The 21,795-nt window shown below is 42.2% G+C and overlaps 1 long non-coding RNA gene across 1 annotated transcript; it reads right to left on the reverse strand.

Moving 5' to 3' along the window:
- Nucleotides 1-551: 551 nt before the first annotated feature.
- On the reverse strand, nucleotides 552-8,588 carry LOC141152856 (uncharacterized). The gene is made up of 3 exons (XR_012247171.1): nucleotides 8,523-8,588; nucleotides 2,171-2,224; nucleotides 552-1,636 (listed from the first exon to the last, which is right to left on the reverse strand). It is a non-coding gene; the product is annotated as an uncharacterized lncRNA (long non-coding RNA).
- Nucleotides 8,589-21,795: the final 13,207 nt, after the last annotated feature.

Here is a 21,795-nt window from a genome sequence, read left to right on the forward strand (position 1 = left end):
AAAAATGTATAATTTCAGCCACCTTAAAGGGAAATTTAATTTAATGTCAGAAGCTGGTTATTGCCATATAACGCTTACATATTACCAACATAGAGTGGCCAGATAACAGGTCTATGCATTTCAATATTTTGGTTCATTTTTGTGGGCATTTTTTTGTGATTAAATTCATTGATGTGACGCATTGTGGACCTAAGGTTATGATACTGTAGGATTTCCCAGTACTTGCCGCTAGACTCACCCTAAATATGGCAGGCGAGGGTTAAACTTTGGCTTAACAAAGATTTAGCAGTCTTGGAGCCATATTGGTTGTCAACCAGTATTGTCAACAGATATAATTCAGAACCAGTGAAATAATAAAAATGGAAATATCCTAGTATTAGGTATTTATTGTAGAGCTGCATATCATACAAACATTATCTAACAATGATAGTCAGCCTACGGATCTTAAGCTGTTGTAAATACAACTCAATAAGATGAGCATGCTGGGAAATTTTTTTGTTGAAGATCCAAAGACTGAAGGTCGAAGATCCAAAGACTGGAGATCTCTGCTCTATAATAGCAATCTAACAACAACTGTAGAATATAAAAGCCTCTTTTGTCTATTTTTTGTCCTTCTTCCTTTTTTCTCCTCCTCTTCTGTTTCCTCTTTTTCTTCTTCCTTTTCCTATTACTCTTCATTTTCTTCTCCTTCTTCATCCACTTCTTCTCTTTCATCTATTTTTTCCATTTCCTCCTCCTCATCCTCTACTTCCTACTTCCTCGCCTCCTTCCTTTTCTTGCTCTTCCTACTTTTTCATTCTTAATTTTCTTCTTCTTCTGCCTCTGCTTTTTTTTATTCAACACTTGCTTTCCTCCTTTCATTTTCCTCTCCCTTTTCTTCTTTCTCCTTTTTCTCGTATTCTTCCTTTTCTTCTTATTTTTCCACTTCTGCTTCTTACTTTTTTCTCTTCCTTTACATCTTCTTCTTCCTCTTCTTACTCCTTTTCCTCTTCCTAATTTTCTTCCTCTTCTACTGCCTCTGCTTTTTTTCTTTCTTTAACTCTATTTCCTCTTTTTTGATTCCTTTTCTTCTTCGTCTTACCTTCTCTTCCTTTTAATTTCTTCTTATTCTTACTTTTTTTTCCACTTCATCTACATATTCCTTTTTTCTCTTCCTTAATATCTTCCTCTTCCTCCTTTTCTTCTACCTAATTGTATTATTCTTGCTTTTCTCTCTCTTCCTCCTTTTCTACTTCCTTTTCTTCCTAATTTTTTTTCCTCTTTTTCTTCTGCTTCAATTATTCCACTTCTTTCCACTTTCTCTACTTATTCCCTTTTCTCTCTTCCTTTACATCTTCTCCTTTCTCTTCTTCCTAATTTTCTTCTTCCATTTCTTTCTCTTCCTCATTTTCTTCTTCTTTTTCATCCTCTTCTTCCTAATTTATTCCTTCGTTTTCTTCTTCCACTTTTACCACTTCCTCTACTTATTCTTTTTTTTCTCTTCCTTTACATCTTCTTCCTCTTCCTCCTCTTCATCTTCCTCCACCACTTCCTCTATTCTTATCTTTTCTTTTTCCACTTCTTTTATTTTTCTATGCTTCTTCCTCTTTTCCATCTTCTTTTTCCAGTACTTTGGCCCAATTCTTGACAACCCTGTCTGAAAAATATAATATTTAGAAGTTATCTTTGCGTAATTTTACAATTTTTTTCTTGTATTCTGGTGAACTAACGACTTATGGAAACCTTGTTATTATAGTATTTGTTGATATTCTCGGGAATGCATAGGTGAAAGGAGAGCTGCCAAAACGCTATGAAAAAGTAAACATTTTTGATTTATAGTGTTGGTAATTTTTTATATGCTCCATGTGCGCTTGATGTCTTGCTGTGACGGAAAACCTCAAAGAAAATCATCTCGAAGTGCTCTAAAAATAATCCTCTCTGCGATGAAACATCCGAATATTAGAGTTATGACCAGACCTTTCAAGAAGTTTCATATTGGTTTTGCCAAAGGTTCCACATCTATGTTCTAAAGCTAAGACCTAAAGGGATTAGCCCAGCTTCTTGCTGCTCGCTCTGTCCCAGCTGCTTCATATGTGCATTTTGCACGGTGAATATTACTTATACCTCTGGGTGCTCACTTATTTCATTAGTGACCACAGTCAGCAGCGTATACGACACTATGCAGTCTCACCTGGCCTGCATAAATGAACTCTTCTTCGGGAGACCGATTACCAGGTCCTCATTCCTATAAAAAGAAACAATTATTCTGACCAGACAAAGTAGAGAGATATGGATAATATCAAATTTTATTTTTCTAATATTATTGGGATATTGGGCAGCTCGTTATATTTGCAAAAAAAAGCTCATTTTTTATATTATTAAAGTTACCTTATAATATTACATAGGATAACATAGAAGTCCTCTAAAAGTGACCATATAAATTACACTAAGGTTATCTGACCCAACTGGCTGACCATCTAAGATGTATTAGCGGTTTGGCCATTGCGCTAAGGAAAAAAAGGAACAGGTATATTGAATTTCAAAATGCCCAATCTTTTGAACTCAATGAAGAAAACTTGCCACCAGGGGCATCTTGCTTCAGTGTACTCTCATTGTCCCATTGAGAAGACATGCACACTCCACCAAACTGGAGGAAATAGCTGACAGCTATTGAAGATGCATAACAACCTCAAATCAGCGTCCCTCCAGGTCCTTACATTAAGCGACCTTCACATAGAAGAAGAACTCCTAAGCTTTGATCAAACAATATACTTTACCTGTAAAGATAAAGATCATAGCCTCATGAAAGTGCAAGTGCACCCAACAAAAATGGTTTCCATACTGGGGGGTCTATGGTCTACTGACGGAGAACCAATTTCCTATTTGATGCTTTGGATTTGCTCAACTGGGAAGTCCCAAAATCTTTTAGGATTTCGAAGCATAGAAGAACTAGGTTTGGATTTAGGTTTTTTGCTTTAAAGTCTTCTGCTGGAATTTTGAGGTCATTGACGGAGTCGAATAATCCTTTGATGGGCAAGTCCATCCTTGGAAAGGATTGCATTCGATTAGTCACAACTAGCTTTTAAAGCAATCAAAGAAGATTTTTATGAGTTTGCCTCTTCAGGTTGGGAAATATCATTCCTAGAACTTAGTAGACTCCTTCTTTCACACTTAAAACCAAAAAAAAGTCATGGATGACTCCAGTTAACCTCCATAATTTGTCTATCCATGTTTATGTATAACAACCAAAGCTATATTTTATTGGTCAAGAGTCAAGGTAATACAGAAGGTCAATTGCTGTGGTCATGGCCTACAGGCTAGAGATAAGTGAATATCCAAAACTTTAATTTGGGCAGATTTGCTCAAATCTGGCCAAAAAGTTAGATTTGGTTGGAAAAATATCAGTCTAAATCAAAACTGTCCCAATTGTCATAAGGATGGGGCTACAATAAAAGAAAAAGCTTTATACTCACTATGCTTCACCTGTTCGTACGCCGCCTCAGCCACATGTTTTTGATACTCCGCTAAGTGCACCAGTTTTCTGTTTTTTTCTCCATTCCGGCACTTGAAGTCAATCTGAAGCGTCAGATTGGCCTAACACTGTCACGTGTGGAGGCAATGTATGTTGTGGCAGGAGTTGCCCTCCCACGTGATCGAACGAAGCCTTATTTTAACCTCACATACCAAAATGGAAGGAGAACAGAAGACAGTAAGAACAGGCAGGATGAACACAAGACCACTGCGGAGAACCAGGGAGCTGCTACTTGAGATGGCGCAACAAGAGTCGAGGAAAGTTGAGTATTAATTTTTTTATTCTAACCCTTTCGCAGCCCAAAATCATAGAGCGTAAGACGTCTGTTTTTCTCACTTCTTATTTTGATCAGACTCTGATCAGAGTTTGATCAGACTTTGATGAGAGTGTGGTCCGAGTGTCATCAGTTTTTCTCGTATGTGGAGAAAAAAAAAAAGTTTTTCCACCTTCTCCTTTGTGACAAATCGTGAAAATTGGACAGCGCTCGGATGCGTTCCATGTGCTGTCCAATTTTTTCACTGACCCATAAGCTTCCATTGCTGATTCTGAGCCGATGAATCAAAGTTGGACATCTCCGTGATTTTGCATGGACCACTCAGTCCGGAGAAAATCACCGACATGTGAATAGCCCCTTAGACTATCACAGGTATGAGTGCTATCCATGAAAAACACTCGTATGCAAAAATCGGAAATCTGAATGAAGTCTAATGGTGGTGAGCTGCCATTTTGCTGCATTCTAGCGAATCGAATCCCAAAAGTTTCAGATTTGTCAGAATCCAAATATTTGGGGTTTATCATTGAAAAATTTATTATTTTAAAAATTATTCTCCCATCTGTAACATTGTCCTACTTTTATGGAGCAAGTAGACCTAGGGTCATGATGACTCAAGGTGACCACTGTATAAGCATGACCAATAGTAGACAGTCTTGGTTGTCTTCAAGGCGAAAGTATGAGGACCACAGTGCATGTGTGGGGCACCAGGTAATTTAGTTTTTAAAAATTTTCTCTACATTCACACCACTTAGTGATACATTTCTACATAGTGTGTCATACTAGGTATGGGAATAACCCAGCGTACGACGAGGGGAAAAGGAGGGGAAGCCCAGCAACTAGGGAAGGGAGAGTGGAGACCCCTAGGTAGATTCTACAACACCCTGGCTCCCCTATCATCCCTAAATAGGTTCCTCACCTATCGCTGAGCAGGTTACCTTAGCCCAGGCTGATCCTGGAGCTAGGCTCTAGGCAGGGAGAGGAAGGGGTGAGCACTAGTCAGCCCCACTGCAACTAAAGACAAACAAAGTAAACAGACAAGGGAATGTACTTAGCTTTGAGAAGACACCAGAGCGATCACGACAACGATCACAAAGGAACACCAAGAAAAAACTATCCGATTGCTAGAACTCCAGGCCTGAACAGAGGAATATACTTCTATCATCAGCGATTCTCTGGAGAGACTGGTTGTTATTTAAAGGTCCAGCCAGGGTGTGTTAATTAGCAGCAGAAAGTGGAGCTCACCGCTTGGTCCTAGAGAGGGAAGGATGGAGAAAGGATCAAGAAGGTGTCTGCAAGGCCAAGAGCAGCGACCTTCTACAGCCGGATCCAGAATGACTGTCTGTCACACCTGACACACCTGTGACATAGTGGAGAATGGTGTATACGTTAAGGCGCTGACCAATTTTACATCAATGCCAAGGACTTTCTGGTCATTTTCAGGAGTCTGATGGCACGTAGTGTCAGATAACACAATCCCATGGATGAAAGAATCTTTTTTTTTTAATAAAAGAAGCAGGACGGTGCAAGAACTCTACGATAGAGTTGACAGATGGTGGACAACCCAACTGAATGACTGCAAAACTGTACAGAAGAAAGACAGAAAGAGAACTTGCAGCCCGCAGTGAGAAGAGAATGAGAATTTCACAACAGCTTAATGAAGACATTATAATAACCAGCTATATTATTACGCGGTGATGGCATACATAAAGAAATACAGGCTGGGTACTGAACTGAACATATAAAACGGAATTTGTTATACGAGATACTTGAAGTGTTATATGCAAAATCATATTGTTGCTTTATGAGTTTTGTCTAATTACTTGAGGGTTAAGAAAGAGTTTCTGGCTGAGATTAATCTCACGTTGGAAATGTTCACGTTATGAAAATACAGTTATTCTGTCTCCCGAGTTTATATACTTTGCTTTCACCACTAACTGATTTTTTTATAGGGTTCCCTACTTAATTTTACTCTGTATTTTCGTCTACATAGACGGGATTTTTTATGATGTCGGCAGAGAAATCATTTGGAGTGAAATAAATATAGATATTCAGGCGTCATTGTGGAAGGAAATGGATTTTTAAATTTATTTACCAGAATGGATATGAAACAAGATCAGGCTCAGGTTATATATTCTGCACTGGTTATAATTAAAATATAGAAAATTGTTAAAAAAAAATTAATAAAAAACTTGCAATGCTTATGATTTTTTAAGGTGATCCCAAATGTAGAAAATATAGTTGAACTAAATTGTCCTTAGTAGAGATTACGGAATCGATACGTAAAAAATTGAAATCGTTTTGCGAAATTATTGGGGTTTGATTCACTCGGACCCAACAGAATGGCGATCAGACAGAAGCCATGTTTCTGGATTCTTAAGAGGGTTAGGAAAAGGTTAAAATGAAAAAAAAAAAATCATCTTATACTCACCTTTCCACATTGTTCTCCGCCTCCATGGCTATCCAATCCCAGTGACCGCGTAGATTGAACACAGTGCCGGGGTGAAGCAATGGAAGAACATAGACCAGCAGATCGGGGATCTGCGGTGGTGTAATAAGCAGAAGAACAGGGTTTTTTTAACCCTTTCCCACCTCTAATGGGTAGTTTTGATTAATCTCGAATATGGCACTCAAGGGTCTTTTGGTCAGTACAGGTGAAATGTACGACCAAGTGGTCAGAAGTGATTGTCAATGGTTCCTATAGTGAGACCTGCAGGGATCGACTGAACTATGGGTACACTGTTTTTAGGACAGCAGTTACATTGAACCCCTTAAAGGGATTGTCAAGTTATCACTTATCCACAGGTTAGATGATAACTAGAGTTGGTGAGAATTGATCCACAGAACAAAGTCCACCAGCCTCGTCAGTACTCCGTGGCCATCAAAATGGAGCCTTGAAATCAGATTCCTACCAGTCGGCATCTGCAGTCCTTCTTTCGATTAGCCAGCTTGGTACGACGTCACATGTGCATCTCACCCCAACGATAACATTGCGCCAGGCTGGAAAATCAAAAAAGGAGCCGGAAATGCCACCAGGTAAGAGGCGGTTCACCGGGCTCGAGTCCAGAGACTGCAGATTATCAAAGTGGCCACTGGACCCGGTGATGCAAATCGATTTTCACCATCTCTAGTAATAAGTCATTTATGAGTGGGGTCCGATCGCTGCCAAATGATAGAACAGGGCACTTTTGCCCCATTATAATGGAGCAGCCATGCACTGGCTCAATTGGCTCTTCATTCATTCCCTATTGGTTGGGCTGCTGAGAGCTGCTGCTCCATTCAAAAAGTGACCCATATGGGCTGAAAATTCCATGTTTTTCCCATCACTTTGGATCCCGGTGGTCAGACTCCCACCAATCAATAATCTGTTACCTATCCTGTGGATAGGTGAGAGCTTGTTTTCACTGGACAATTCCATTAACTTCAATAGTCAATTTTTAAGAATGGAGGGATATTTTTATTCTTTAGTTTGCTGCTAGTTGCCAAGGCTACCGGCCACCTCTGCACTTCATCCACAGTGGGCGTCTTCCTAGCCAAGGAGTGCAGCACTTACAGGCTCTTTGCTTTATAGCTTGTAAGCGCTTCTCTAAAGTGGGCCGGATCTCTGGATCGGTGTCTTTGTGCTCATCCGATTTTAAAGCTGTCTCTGCTTGTAGCATCGGAGAGCGCACAGATCAGACCAGCGGTGAGTAAACTGTCAGTCATCAGGAGCACACTGTCCCTGGCAGACAAGAGACCAGAAGGCAGAGGAGTAGTGCGCTTCCAAAAAAAAAAAGAATAGATAACCCTTTTAATGCCAACATCTGGCTACAGTTTTGTGCTGTAAAAAATATTGAAAACTACAAAAAACAACACAAAAAAGCCACAATATTTTTGCAAATATTGCAGAATAACCAACCGTAGAAATGGTGCAATTGAATCTGCAGAAGTAAATACCCATGTCGATTTTATTGCAAAATTGGTGCCGTTAATCGCTGTGCATCACAGTAACATCCGCAGCCTAAATTGACCTACTGCAGATTTAAAAACGACTTCTTTATATGAATCTGATTATCCAGAATATTTGATAATCCAGAATATTTGATCAAAATCAACTCTTGTCTCAATCTATTTTTATTTGATTTTCTTCCAGCTGACCAGTCCCTTAACCGTTCGGACCATCTATGCTCCGCCCTATCCGATAAGTAATTTTACCATCATACCTAATAGAAAAAACAGAATATCTAGAATTTTCTATAAATCCGTATGAATTGTGGGTTGACGTCTGCACGGCACACGATGACTCCTGCATGCGATATAAAGCCGAGTGGCTGTGTATAGATTTGTGGGTATATACTCGGGTCCCTCACCAATCCTCAGTCGGAGTTAACACTCCAGCACACACAATGCTACTGAAGGTGATTATCTCTGCTAGCATAATTTCTGCGTAACATCTGCTTTCGCCCATAACACTCCACTAATTTTCCCCTCATTTCATTACACATAATTTTCTTTCAACACAATCTACATGTATTAAGTGGTAATGACTTTCCAGTTAAGAGCAAATCGACGCCAAGGGACCCCCCTCCCGGTTGCCTGCCGAGCCTGTCTCCGGCTATTAAAGATAAATTTGGTGCTTCGGAAAGCTGCAGTAAGCCAATCAATCAATTAAGCGGTTAGGACATATATTATCAAAATTTCACAGTGTGGAGGTGCATAAGTGCAGCCTGATTTTCTTGCTATGATTTTAAGATTTCAGACCCATCAAGCGTGAATTCCAGGCGATCTCCAGCGTCGGCGTGAACCGTCTTACAAAGAACAGAGGATTGGGTTGCAACCCGGTAAATAGGCGTGTGAACTATGCAAATTTACAGACTGAACGCCAGGGGAAGCCCATTACACGTAGACCGAATGCAGCGAAATCCGTATTGGAATGCAGAGGTAGCAGAGTTGGGAGGGCTCCACGTAGCAGGGCTGCACGGCTCATCGTGTGTTAACATGGATGCAATGCAACATCGGAATGTAAAAGAATTTAAAAAAAAAATAGATATTCATCTTAAAAGGCTTTTTAATTAAAAAAAAAAAATAGCATCTAGATTTTTTTTTTCATATGCCTGGGCAATGTTAGCTTCCTCTGAGAGAACACAGGAGGTTACGGCAGCTGTGAGTATTCGGCCATTTATAATTGTGCCTTAGACCGCAGCAAATCGTCTCCGTAGACACACATTTTAATCATCCATTACAGTCATCTGCATAGTCACAAGGTCCGGTACCGTAGAGGAAACCTGACGAAAGAAGAGATCTTTAAAAAAACAAAAAAGACAAACCTAAATGACCGAATTATTACCAAATCCGCAACTTGGGGTGTAAAATGTTATTACAAATTATTTTTGTGCCATAATTTATTTTTGTTCAAACAGAAAAGAAAATTATGTTTTGGAAACTATCCGATGGGAACTCTCTTATTTTTTAATCATCATTACATATTTTTTTATGTCTTCTTATCAATTAATAATACAGAGATAGAATAGATCATGCTTGCCAATTTTCAAGGTTGCCTATCTGGGTGGTGGTCCTTTTGTAGGTCACGCCTTCCATGCCCCCTGAAAGTTTGTGATATTTGGAAGCTTCTCGTTTCCAAGAGCTTTTGGTGGAAGCTAGATTTGCCTATTCTTCCATAGTCTGGGTGGTCTCTCCTTTTTTTAGGAACCTGGAAGGAGTAGAGAGTTTAGGTTGGGGGGATATCTAATTTCTTGTGCTTGCTTATAGTGCCACCGTCAGCATGGAGAGTATGTATGCTGAAGTCAAGAACTCATATCTACATATATAGATTATGGAACAAAGAAAGGTGTAGATATGGCGTAGTCCAGGTTATCTTCCTACTCTGTAGGCAGTGTGGACCTAGACGTGGCTCCACTAATCCACAGGTCCTACAAGGTCAGCCAAAAACCAAAGTAAAAGGGGAAAAGCTCTAAAAGTGGGTAATAGACATGAAATATTTATTGGCAGACCAAACATTCTTTTTATCATTGGCTATTAATCTTATGTACGTGACCAAGACTGACATCAGATTCAGCAGATTTTACCAAATGTGGTGCTGGAGAAGGATGTTATCAATACCATGGATGGCAAGAAGTACAAAGAAATCAATTTTAGAAAAAATCAAGCCAGACATGTAATTCAAAGCATGGATCATCGAGTTATGACTTGCCTACTTTGGAGGAATCATACTGTAACGGGTCTGGGAGGCGGAACCTCTGAGCAACTATACAAGGGGGCGGTCCTTGTAAGGAAGCGGGTGGCTCCCAGGGAAGACGGGCAGGTAGTCACGGCAAGTGACAGGGACAGTCTCTGGGTAGAAGGGCAGGTAGTCACGGCAAGTGACAGGGACAGTCTCTGAGTAGCAGGACGGGTACTCACGGCATGTGACAGGGACAGTCTCTGGGTAGAAGGACGGGTTCTCCCGGCAAGTGACAGGGACAGTCTCTGGGTAGAAGGACAGCAGGCAGGTGGCTGGTGAGCGCTCCCAGGTGAGCGGGCGAGAGTCTTTGGACAGGCAGGTGGTCACGGCAAGTGACGGCAGAGCCTCCAGGTAGGCTAGCAGGCAGGTAGCAGGTGAGCGCTCCCAGGTGAGCGGGCAAGAGTCTCAGGACAGACAGGTGGTCACGGCAAGTGACGGCAGAGCCTCCAGGTAGGCTAGCAGACAGGTAGCAGGTGAGCGCTCCCAGGTGAGCAGGCAAGAGTCTCTGGGCAGGCAGGTGGTCACGGCAAGTGACGGCGGAGCTTCCAGGTAGGCTAGCAGACAGGTAGCAGGCGAGTGCTCCCAGGTGAGCGGGCAGGCTGGTCCATAGACAGACTGACAGGTGTCGGAAGGCAGACCGTCGGACCGCAGGCTTGCAAGCAGGAAAACGGATATCAGGCAGGTATCAAGCAGGAATCTGGCAGGTGACTGACAGGTAACTGGTAACGGGACCTGAGGGCTGAAGCAGAGTGAAGGCTTTGCAACAACATTGCTCGGGCACCTCCATTTTGGAGGAGGTGCCTTATATATGGTGAGGTCCTCCGGCCATTGGCCGGGGACTCCTTAGGACGGCGCGCGCGGCCCCTTTAAGAGAGGGGGAGCGCGCGCGCCCTAAGCACAGTGGCCGGGAAGCAGCACGCGCTGCCAGCAGAGCGGGAGGAGGACGCCGGGCACGGAGTGGAGAGGTGAGGGGAACAGCGTCCCTGCCTAGCAGGAGGCAGGGACGCCGACGCTACACATACGAAGAGAACAATCACTGGAGAAGGACATCATGTTCACTCAAAGAGAGCATACCCTGAAGAAGGACATCATACTCATACGAAGAGAGCATTCACTGGAGAAGGACATCATGGTCATTCGAAGAAAGCAATCACTGGAAAAGAACATCATGGTCATACGAAGAGAGCAATCACTGGAGAAGGACATCATGGTCATACGAAGAGAGCAATCACTGGAGAAGGACATCATGGTCATACACTTGAGAAGGACATCATTGTTAGGAGAATAGAAGGAACAAGGCAAAGAAGAAAAGACCAGCAACCCGATGGCTTGATACTATCAACATAACAGTGGAGAAGACCCTGGTGGACATATCTAGGCTTGCACAAGATTGATCTTCCTGCAGAGTGTCCATCCATCAGGTCACTATGGCTTGAGATCGAGCCGATGGCTGTTATATAATATTAATAGCCAGCCAAACAGGTATTCCAGTGAGAATAGGTGATAACTACTGGTCTTGTGGGGTCCTTCCGTTGAGATCCAAACTGATCATCAGAACAGGAGGCTAAAATTGTAGATGGAGTGATGTTCGCACATGCGCACTGCCGCCTTTATACACCCTCTATAGGTCTCCCGGAGATCATTTAGCGCCCTACTCGATCTCCACCAATTTCAAGGGTGATGGATGAATCAAAAGTGACCATGTTTGATCACTGTTCCATACACATGAAGTACAGAAGATCCACACTCTGGCAAGCCCCATGGATCCTTTGAATAGGTGATGACTTGTTCTTACTAGAATACCCCTTTTAAGGGTCACATCATCCTCCAAGAACAACTAAGTTCCATTTCTTGATGTTGGGATGTCATGTTGTGAACATCATGCTTTTTGAAATGGCCTTGAAAGGAAGGAAATTGAGCAGTTAATGGGACATTTTTGGGAGGTTTTTAAAGATTACAGGGTGGGGCTTAAAATTTTCCGCAAAAGGAATCTAAATGTTGGGAAGGGGCTCAGTTTCAAAGTCACTATGTTCGGTGTGCCATTGGTGAGGAATTATCTAGAGGGGGTGCAGAAGGCACAGTAACATCAAAGGCCTAGAGTATCTGACGTGCCCCCTGGGCCGTGGGGTACCCAGTGTCGGGCCGGTAGATACTGGGGGATGTCATCAAGCACGACAAGTAGGACCGGTCGTCCTCCCACGTACTTGTCTCGCCAGCTTTGTGGGCCTGGTCGTCTTACTCCTGGGGGTTGGCCTCTGCCCCAGAGGTTGCTCGTTTAAATTACAGAACCTTGCATAGTGCCCCACCTTTTGACAGCGGCGGCAGATGGGTTGTCCTTCCTGGTCGTAACGATCGCTGTTCCTCCCTCTGGTTGGTGGAATTCTTCTCGGTCATCGCCACGGGACGTCATCTGGACTGGAAGCCAGCTGGATCTTTTCCTTGGGTGAAACTTGCATGGCCTGCACGGTTTTGGTTAGTGTAGCCACACTTTTGGTCAACTCCTGGACCTGAAGGCGTAGGTCTGCAGACGGATCATTATCTAGGGTCTGCGCGTCAGCCTCCACAGGTGCTGGGGAAAAGGATGCCACCTTCTGGTGATATGTGATAGCGGGACGCCGGAGGGATGCAGTGCCACTTGGTATCGATTCTCGCAGCACCCGGATGGCTCTGTCTTTAAATTGTGCAAAGTCCAGATCAGGGTTTTGCAGAGCCATAATGCGCAGTTGTGTCCTGTGAGCGCTGGACAGGAGCCCCTCGATAAACTGCTTAGTTAGCAATCTGTCCTCATCATGCACACTGTCGGGATCTACCTGTTTGATGGCCCTCAGCGCCTCCTGCAGGTTTAGAGCATAGTCCCGTACACTGTCCTGCATTCTTTGTTTGCACCCGTAAAACTTCATTTTAATTTCTGCTGCAGTGCGGGTGTCAAAGGTATCCTTCAACCGGGCCAGTATTTCCTCAACAGTGCCTTTGTCTCTGCCTGGCCAGGACTTCACCTCTCTCTGGGCTGCACCGATTAGCTGTCCTATGAGGATGCTGACTTTTTGCTCCTCAGACAGGGGGTACACTTTAAACAAACTGCGCAGTCTCTCCTCAAAGTCGTTCAGGGTGTGCGACTCCCCTGAGTACTGGCGCAACCACGCCACCCCGGTATGTATGGCATTGATAACGGCATTACAGTGGAAGCGGCCACGCCTGCGGCTGAACCCTCCTCCATGTTGGGCATCTTCTTCCCCCCTAGTGAACCTCAGTCAGGTCCTGGGCATCTGCTGACGTACCAGTATGCTGCTCTGCAGGCGGAGGGATCTCTTACCCGGCGGTTCCGGATCGGGGCTTCTTTCTTCCCCCCTCGGCGGGCGGCAAACCACGTGATAACACAGTTCAATAAAGTCTATGGCACACAGGACCTGGTTATACCGTGAATCCTGTTCGTGACGCCAAGTTGACGCGCCCCCTAGGCCGCGGGGTACCCGGTGCCTGGCCGGTAGATGCTGGGGGATGTCACAGTGGCGGTGACCCGGTCTGTGACCCAGGGCGGTCAATAAAAAGGGGTTATTGATTGGGGATTTATAGTGATTGTATAGAGTTCGTGACACCACCTGTGGTATGCGGCTAAGGGAGCCGCCGCTGCGGAGCAGGTCCTCTGGAGCTGATGTTACTGCAGCAGGGATGGTGTGGCTCTCCACAGGTAGAGCTTAGCTCCAGGGAAGTGTAAATGTTATGGGTTATGCTGGGCGTTGTAGTGCAGGGATTGATGGCGCAGCAATAATCAGTCCACAACTTAATGGCGGTTTCCTCTTAGCTTTACTGGTGGTGATTAGACAAACCGGGACTAGAGTACTGGCAAGAAGTGGAAGTCCGGGCAGCCTGGAAGCAAGTAAAGAATCCTCCTTGCCAGGTGAAGTTGGAGGCCTTCCCTTTCCACTAAACTCTTTGGCCCTGCTGCTTGTAGCTGTGCGGTGGCCCTCGTCCCTGAGTGCAATGTTTCTGTGCTCACCCGTATGGCAGGCAGCTCGGGCCTTGCTGGTGCATTGCTCCCATGTGGCAGTGCTGGGCCCTATGTGCTGCTGAGCCTCCGGGCGTCTGATGGGGCCAGGAGATCTGCAGTCTCCTGCCCTCTGGTTTCTGCTGCGGGGCCTTCAGTGCCCCCACAGCCTCGGACTCAGGTGTACGGATCTTCTGTGTTGGCTCCTTCTGGGGTGAGCTGCCGCGCAGCTCCAGTCCCCAGATCCGCTCTCTTCGATGTCCTGACTTCAAAAACTCACACTAAGACTAACTAACCCTGCCTCCAGATCCCAGTTGCCAAGGGGAGGAGCTCCCCTTGCTGGTCTGGAGCCAGAAAAGTCTTGCATGCTTAGGGGACCCCTGCTTGCTTCCAGGCATGGCATCACCTCTTGTGAGGGAGGCAATGCAACTGTGGCAACAGGACCCCTGGGGTGCCACATATGCAGGTTCCCAAATGGCCCTCCACCACATAAGAGCATATCAACTTAAGGCTCATGTAGACATCTGTGCAAATCAATCCGAGCACAGACTGAGATGGCCAGATTGGCTGTGCCTGTCCCAACCCGAGCATTACAGTTTCCTACTCATATATAGTAAAGGTAAAAAGTGTTGGCACCCTTGGAATTTTTTTGGAAAATGAAGTATTTCTCCCAGAAAATGATTGCAATTACACATGTTTTGTAATACACATGTTTATTTCCTTTGTGTGTACTGAAACAACAAAAAAAAAAAGAGAAAAAATAGACAAATTGGACATAATTTCACACAAAACCCCAAAAATCGGCTGGTCAAAATTGTCACCTTACAAAAATTGTAGGAATTGTGTTTCAAGCATGTGAGGCTCGTTCAAACTCACCTGTGGCAAGTAATAGGTTTGGGCAATATGAAACCAGATAAAAAGGGGAGAAGTTGACACAATCTTTGCAATGTGTGTCTGTGTGCGCCACACTAAGCATGGAGAACAGAAAGGAGAAGAGAGCTGTCTGAGAATTTGAGAATCAAAATTGTTGAACAATATCAACAATCTCAAGGTTACAAGTCCATCTCTAGAGATCTTCATATTTCTTTGTCCACGGTGAGCAACATAATCAAGAAGTTTACAACCCATGGCACTGTAGCTAATCTCCCTGGACATGGACGTCAAAAAAAAAAAAAATTGATGAAGGGTTGCGATGGAGGATAGTCCAGATGGTGGATTAGCAGCCCCAATCAAGTTGCAAAGAAATTCAAGCTGTCCTGCAGGCGCGGGGTACATCAGTGTCAGTGCGAACTATCTATCCACATTTGAATGAAATGAAATGCTATGGCAGGAGGCCCAGGAGGACCCCACTGCTGACACAGACATAAAAAGATAGACTGCAGTTTGCCAAAATGTATATGAGTAAGCAAAAATTCTTCTTGGAAAGTGTCTTGTGGACAGATGAGACCAAGATAGAGCTTTTTGGTAAAGCACATCATTCTGCTATTTACTGAAAACGGATTGAGGCCTACAAAGAAAAGAACACAGCGCCTACAGTTAAATATGGTGGAGATTCAAAGATGTTTGGTTTGTTTTGCTGCCTCTGGCACTGGGTGCTTTGACTGTGTGCAAGGCGTCATGAAATTTGAAGATTACCAGAGGATTTTGGGTGGTAATGTAGTGCCGAGTGTCAGAAAGCTGGGTTTGCATCCTAGGTCATGGGTCTTCCACCTGGGCAATAACCTGAAACATTCTTCAAGAAGCCCCCATAAATGGATGGTAACAAAGCGCTGAAGTGTTCTGAAGTGGCAGCAATGAGTCCGAATCTAAATCCCATTGATCACCTGTGGAGAGATCTTACAATTGCTGTTGGGAGAAGACGCCTTCACATATGAGAGACCTGGAGCAATTTGCAAAAGAAGAGTCTTCCAAAATTCCAGTTGAGAGGTGGAAGAAGCTTGTTGATGGTTATAGGAAGCGATTGATTGCAGTTATTTATTCCAAAGGGTGTGCAACCAAATATTAAGCTGAGGGTGCCAACAATTTTGTCCAGTTCAATTTTGGGGTTTTGTGTGAAATTATGTCCAATTTGCCTTTCTTTCTGTTTTTTTGGTGTTGTTCCAATACACACATAGGAAATAAACATGTGTATAACAAAACATGTGTAATTGCAATAATTTTCGGGGAGAAATACTTCATTTTCTGGAACAATTTCAAGGGTGTCAACATTTTCGACCATGACCGTATAAGCTGTGGCGTTCACGTTTGGAAAGCCATGGCCAGTCTGTGCATTGCGGTCCGTGCCGATTTGCACGGATGTTTGCATGAGCCCTTATAAAATGCATATAGTAGATAGGGGGCCTACCACATATTTTGGACCACAAGAGCTTCTAGTTATGCCTGAAACTGTAGATGATCTGCTAAGGAGCCTTAAATGGGGTTGTCCATGATGTGAAAATAAAACATATAGCCTACTCTAATAGAAGTCCACTACCACTGCCCTCCTGGGTCCTCACTGGTCTCCTTTCTTTCTCTTCTATGGGGAGAGGGTGACTCATGTGGTGTCGCCAGTGATTGGCTGCAGTGTCCACTTGTCCCGACAACCCAAAAAGTATCCTATTCTGGTCATATTAATATGTGACTACTGCAGCCAATCACTAGCAGCAGTGGTCACATGCCGTCCCCTAAAAGAGGTAAGCAAGAAGACCAGCACCGCTAAGAGAGGAATGGTAGGGGATCGCTGGGTGAGTCTGCAGCAATTTATATTTAGTTAGCCCTTCAAACAAAAAGTAGGTGAACAATCCCTTTAACAGCATCTTATTCTGGGGCAATAAATCGATGTTTGCTGCAGCTGCAGCTTCCAAATTATAAATAAAAATAAATAATAATTCAAGTTATACTTCCATATTAGAGAAATGCTGCAAATGTAAATTTTCATTCCGGCCATATTGCACTTTCTAAACTTTTCAAAAACAGGAAAACTTTTTTTTTCTATATATAAATTATGCATCAGATTCTTAGATTAAATAATATAGAGTGATCCTATTTGGATTCCCTCTGCTTTCTTCTACCCTGAGCTGTCCCCCTCGCCAGTGCTGAGCCCCCCGTCCTCCGTTAAGTCGCTTGCATTCCATCTGGTCCACGTTTGTTCAGAAGTCATTTCTCTGTCAATCTCTCTTGCCACATTAAAATCTGTCATTACTATTGCATTGCAGACCGGCTCCTGAGATTTCCCTCACTGTTTTATTGCTCTGTTCCCTCTTTTATTCCCCGCTACAGCAGACAAGTAAAAATAAAGGTTTGTTGTTGAAACATGGCCGGAAGGAAGGTAGAAGGCATACATCTGTCAAGGTATTGCCTTTCTCCAACCAGGGATTAAGGTGTTTTACTGCGCTCACTACACAGGAGTCACACTGAATACATTTCTCAGTAAAACAGAAAAAAAATGAGGGCATACATTTGTTTGTTTTTTTTCTACAGGATTTTATTGGAGCTTTTTTTTTTTTTTTAAGTGATCCAAGATAATTAAGTAAAGACTGTGTGGGGGGAGGGGTGGGGAGTTGGTTAAAAATAATAAAAAAATAAAATAAATAATATAATTAATAGATAGATAATTATTAGGCAAAAAAGAATGAAACATAAAAACGTAAAATAAAAACAATATGTAAATAAAATGAAAATAAACAAACAATAAAAAATAAACAGAAATAAATGAAAAAAAAAATAAAAATAAAAGATAAAAGTCAACCAACAAACCTAGATACCATTGCAATGTAGCTTCGTTAAAAACAATGAAATAGATTAAAATAAATATATAAAATAAAACATAAAATACATGGAATTCAATAAATAACAAAATGATAAAAACTAAAATTTAGCTGACTTAGATAATTAAGCAAAAAAAAAAAGCGGGATTCAGTTGAAAAATATGATTTTTTTGAAAAAGTTAAAAAGACAATAAAATATATTTTAATTACTAAATGAGAATATGATGCAAAAAATAATAATATTTAAATTATAATATATAAATAAATATATATAATTCATCTTTTTTATTTATTTATTCTTCTTTTATTATATATATATCTATATATATATATATTAGTATATTTTACTTTTTTTCTCTTGTTCTACAGAACATTTTCCCAATATGTTCGTCTTAGCGGGCACAGAGGAGAAGAAGGATTCTGTGTCTTGTCTTAACACCTAGCAACAGTTCAACTAAAATATGCTCCAGAGATGCTGTAAACTGCAATTTGTGTTCTAAAGGTGATTGAAGGCTCTCAGGAGAGGTAGCTTCTTGGGTTTTCTCGCAAAGGGATGTTCTTAGCTTCCAATAGCCGACATGTTCCTAATGTTTATGCAAGGTTTTCATGTTTGTCCAAGTGGAACTTAATTTTTTTGTATTTGGTCAAAAATAATCTGGGGGCTCCGGGGATACGTGCAGGTGAGAAACTGCGGGCAGAGATATCTAAGGATGAGTTAATATACTTGATTAATCAGTCCATCAATTGCATTAAAAAGTCATTATTTTGGTAATCATTGGATTCCATAATCAATAAAAATAATTTTTATGGTCCCAAAATGCACTGCATGGAATGCACTCACCAATATTAAAGAAAAAAAATGAGAATCCTAAACTACATAGAAGGATAGAAGCCCTAATTTTTCTAACATTTTTTGGCAGGTCACTGCCTGCTACAAGATCAGCGCACTCTTCTGCTGTTGCCATATGTCTTATGAGCTCATTGGATACAAATTGTCCTATCCTTGCACAAATTTAGACCTCAAGTATATGTTCATGGTCATCACGTGAAATTCTGTCCTCATTAACAGTACACAGGTCACTGTTTGCTACAAAATTAGCACACTCCTTTGCTGCTGCCATTTGTTTTATGATCTGATTGGGCACAATTTGTCCTATTCTTGCCCACATACAGTTCTCACAACATAATAATGGTCATCATGGGAAACTCTGTCTTAAATTACAATAGACAGGTCACTGCCTGCTACAAAATCGGTACACTTCTCCACAACTATCATTTGTCTTGTGATCTGATTGAAGACTATTTTTTCAATTCTTGCTCACATTCAGTCTTCAAACCATGATAATGGCCAACATGTGAAGCTCTGTCCCCACAATAGACAGGTCACTGCCTGCTACAAAATCAGCATACTCCTCTTCTGCTGTCATTTCTCTTATGATCTGATTGGGCACTATTTTTTCTATCCTTGCCTATGATCAGTCCTCAAAACATGATAATAGCCATCATGTGAATCTCTGTCCTCACTTACAATAGGCATGTCACGGTCTGCTACAAAATTGGCTCACATCCTGCTGTTGCTGTCATTTGTCTAATGATATCTGATTAGATACAGTTTACCTTCTTTGACCACATACAGTTGAAGTGCATTGCAGCGCGCAAGTTCATGCACTACAATACATGCTGCCAGCCAATCAGAGGCCAGCAGCTGACATCGGCGTGACAGGGCGCATGACAGTGACATCACACGCTCCTGTCGCTTGCCAAAGCCAGCTGCTAGCCTCACAAGAGGACGCGCATGGCACGGGAGCAAAGGAATGGTGAGTATTTATTTAAAAAAAAAATACTAGTATGGATAACTATGGTGGTGCATTATACTTTTTAGGATCACTATCTGGGTGCATTATACTACTATGAATGACTATGGGGGTGCATTACACTTTGTGGATGACTATGGGAGTGCATTATACTTTATGGATGACTATCGGGAGTGCATTATACTACTATGGATGACTATGGTGGTGCATTATACTTTATGGATGACTATGGACTGTGCATTATACTTTATGGATGACTATTGACTGTGCATTATACTTTATGGATGACTTTCGGGAGTGCATTATACTCTATGGATGACTATGGGGAGTGCATTATACATTATGGATGACTATGGGGAGTGCATTATACTTTATGGATGACTATGGGGGTGCATTATACTACCATGGTGGTGCATTATACTTTATGGATGACTATGGACTGTGCATTATACTTTATGGATGACTATCGGGAGTGCATTATACTTTATGGATGACTATGGGGAGTGCATTATACTTTATGGATGACTATGGGGAGTGCATTATACTTTATGGATGACTATGGGGAGTGCATTATACTTTATGGATGACTATGGGGAGTGCATTATACTTTATGGATGACTATGGGGAGTGCATTATACTTTATGGATGACTATGGGGAGTGCATTATACTTTATGGATGACTATGGGGAGTGCATTATACTTTATGGATGACTATGGGGAGTGCATTATACTTTATGAATGACTATGGGGAGTGCATTATACTTTATGGATGACTATCGGGAGTGCATTATACTTTATGGATGACTATCGGGAGTGCATTATACTTTATGGATGACTATCGGGAGTGCATTATACTTTATGGATGACTATGGGGAGTGCATAATACTACTATGGATGACTATGGTGGTGCATTATACTTTATGGATGACTATGGACTGTGCATTATACTTTATGGATGACTATCGGGAGTGCATTATACTCTATGGATGACTATGGGGAGTGCATTATACATTATGGAGGACTATGGGCTGTGCACTATACCTTATGGAGGACTATGGGCTGTGCATTCTACTTTATGGATTACTATGGGGAGTGCATTATGCTTCATGGATGACTGAGGAGTGCATTATAATTTATGGATGACTATGGTAAGTACATTATACTTTATGGATGTCTATGGGGAGTGCATTATACTTTATGGATGACTATGGGGTGCATTGTACTTTATGGAGGACTATGGGCTGTGCATTATATTTTATGGATGATTATGAGCTGTGCATTATACTTCACGGGTGACTATGGGGAGTGCATTATACTTTATGAATGACTATGGGGGTGCATTATACTACTATGGATGACTATGGTGGTGCATTATACTTTATGGATGACTATGGACTGTGCATTATACTTTATGGATGACTATCGGGAGTGCCTTATACTTTATGGATGACTATCGGGAGTGCATTATACTCTATGGATGACTATGGGGAGTGCATTATACATTATGGATGACTATTGGGAGTGCATTATACTTTATGGATGACTATGGGGAGTGCATTATACTTTATGGATGACTATGGGGAGTGCATTATACTTTATGGATGACTATGGGGAGTGCATTATACTTTATGGATGACTATGGGGAGTGCATTATACTTTATGGATGACTATGGGGAGTGCATTATACTTTATGGGTGACTATGGGGAGTGCATTATACTTTATGGATGACTATGGGGAGTGCATTATACTTTATAGATGACAATGGGGTGCATTATACTTTATGGATGACTATGGGCTATGCATGCATTATACTTTATGGATGACTATGGGGAGTGCATTATACATTATGGAGGACTATGGGCTGTGCACTATACCTTATGGAGGACTATGGGCTGTGCATTATACTTTATGGATTACTATGGGGAGCGCATTATGCTTCATGGATGACTATGAGGAGTGCATTATACTTTATGGATGACTATGGGAAGTACATTATACTTTATGGACGTCTATTGGGAGTGAATTATACTTTATAGAGGATTATGGGCTGTGCATTATACTACATGGATGACTATGAGCTGTGCAGTATATTATATGGAGGACTAAGGGATGCATTATACTGTATGGAGGACTATGGGGGGGGGTTCATTATACTTTTTCTATGGATCCCCATGCCTTTTATGTACATCCCTGGTGAGTATAATGGTTTATTTTCTTCTATACATTAAAGAACAGTGGCAGAATGGG

Source organism: Phyllobates terribilis, unplaced genomic scaffold (assembly GCF_046119375.1).
Source record: "Phyllobates terribilis strain yellow unplaced genomic scaffold, ASM4611937v1 Scaffold_7__3_contigs__length_470593459, whole genome shotgun sequence".
Taxonomy (NCBI): domain Eukaryota; kingdom Metazoa; phylum Chordata; class Amphibia; order Anura; family Dendrobatidae; genus Phyllobates; species Phyllobates terribilis.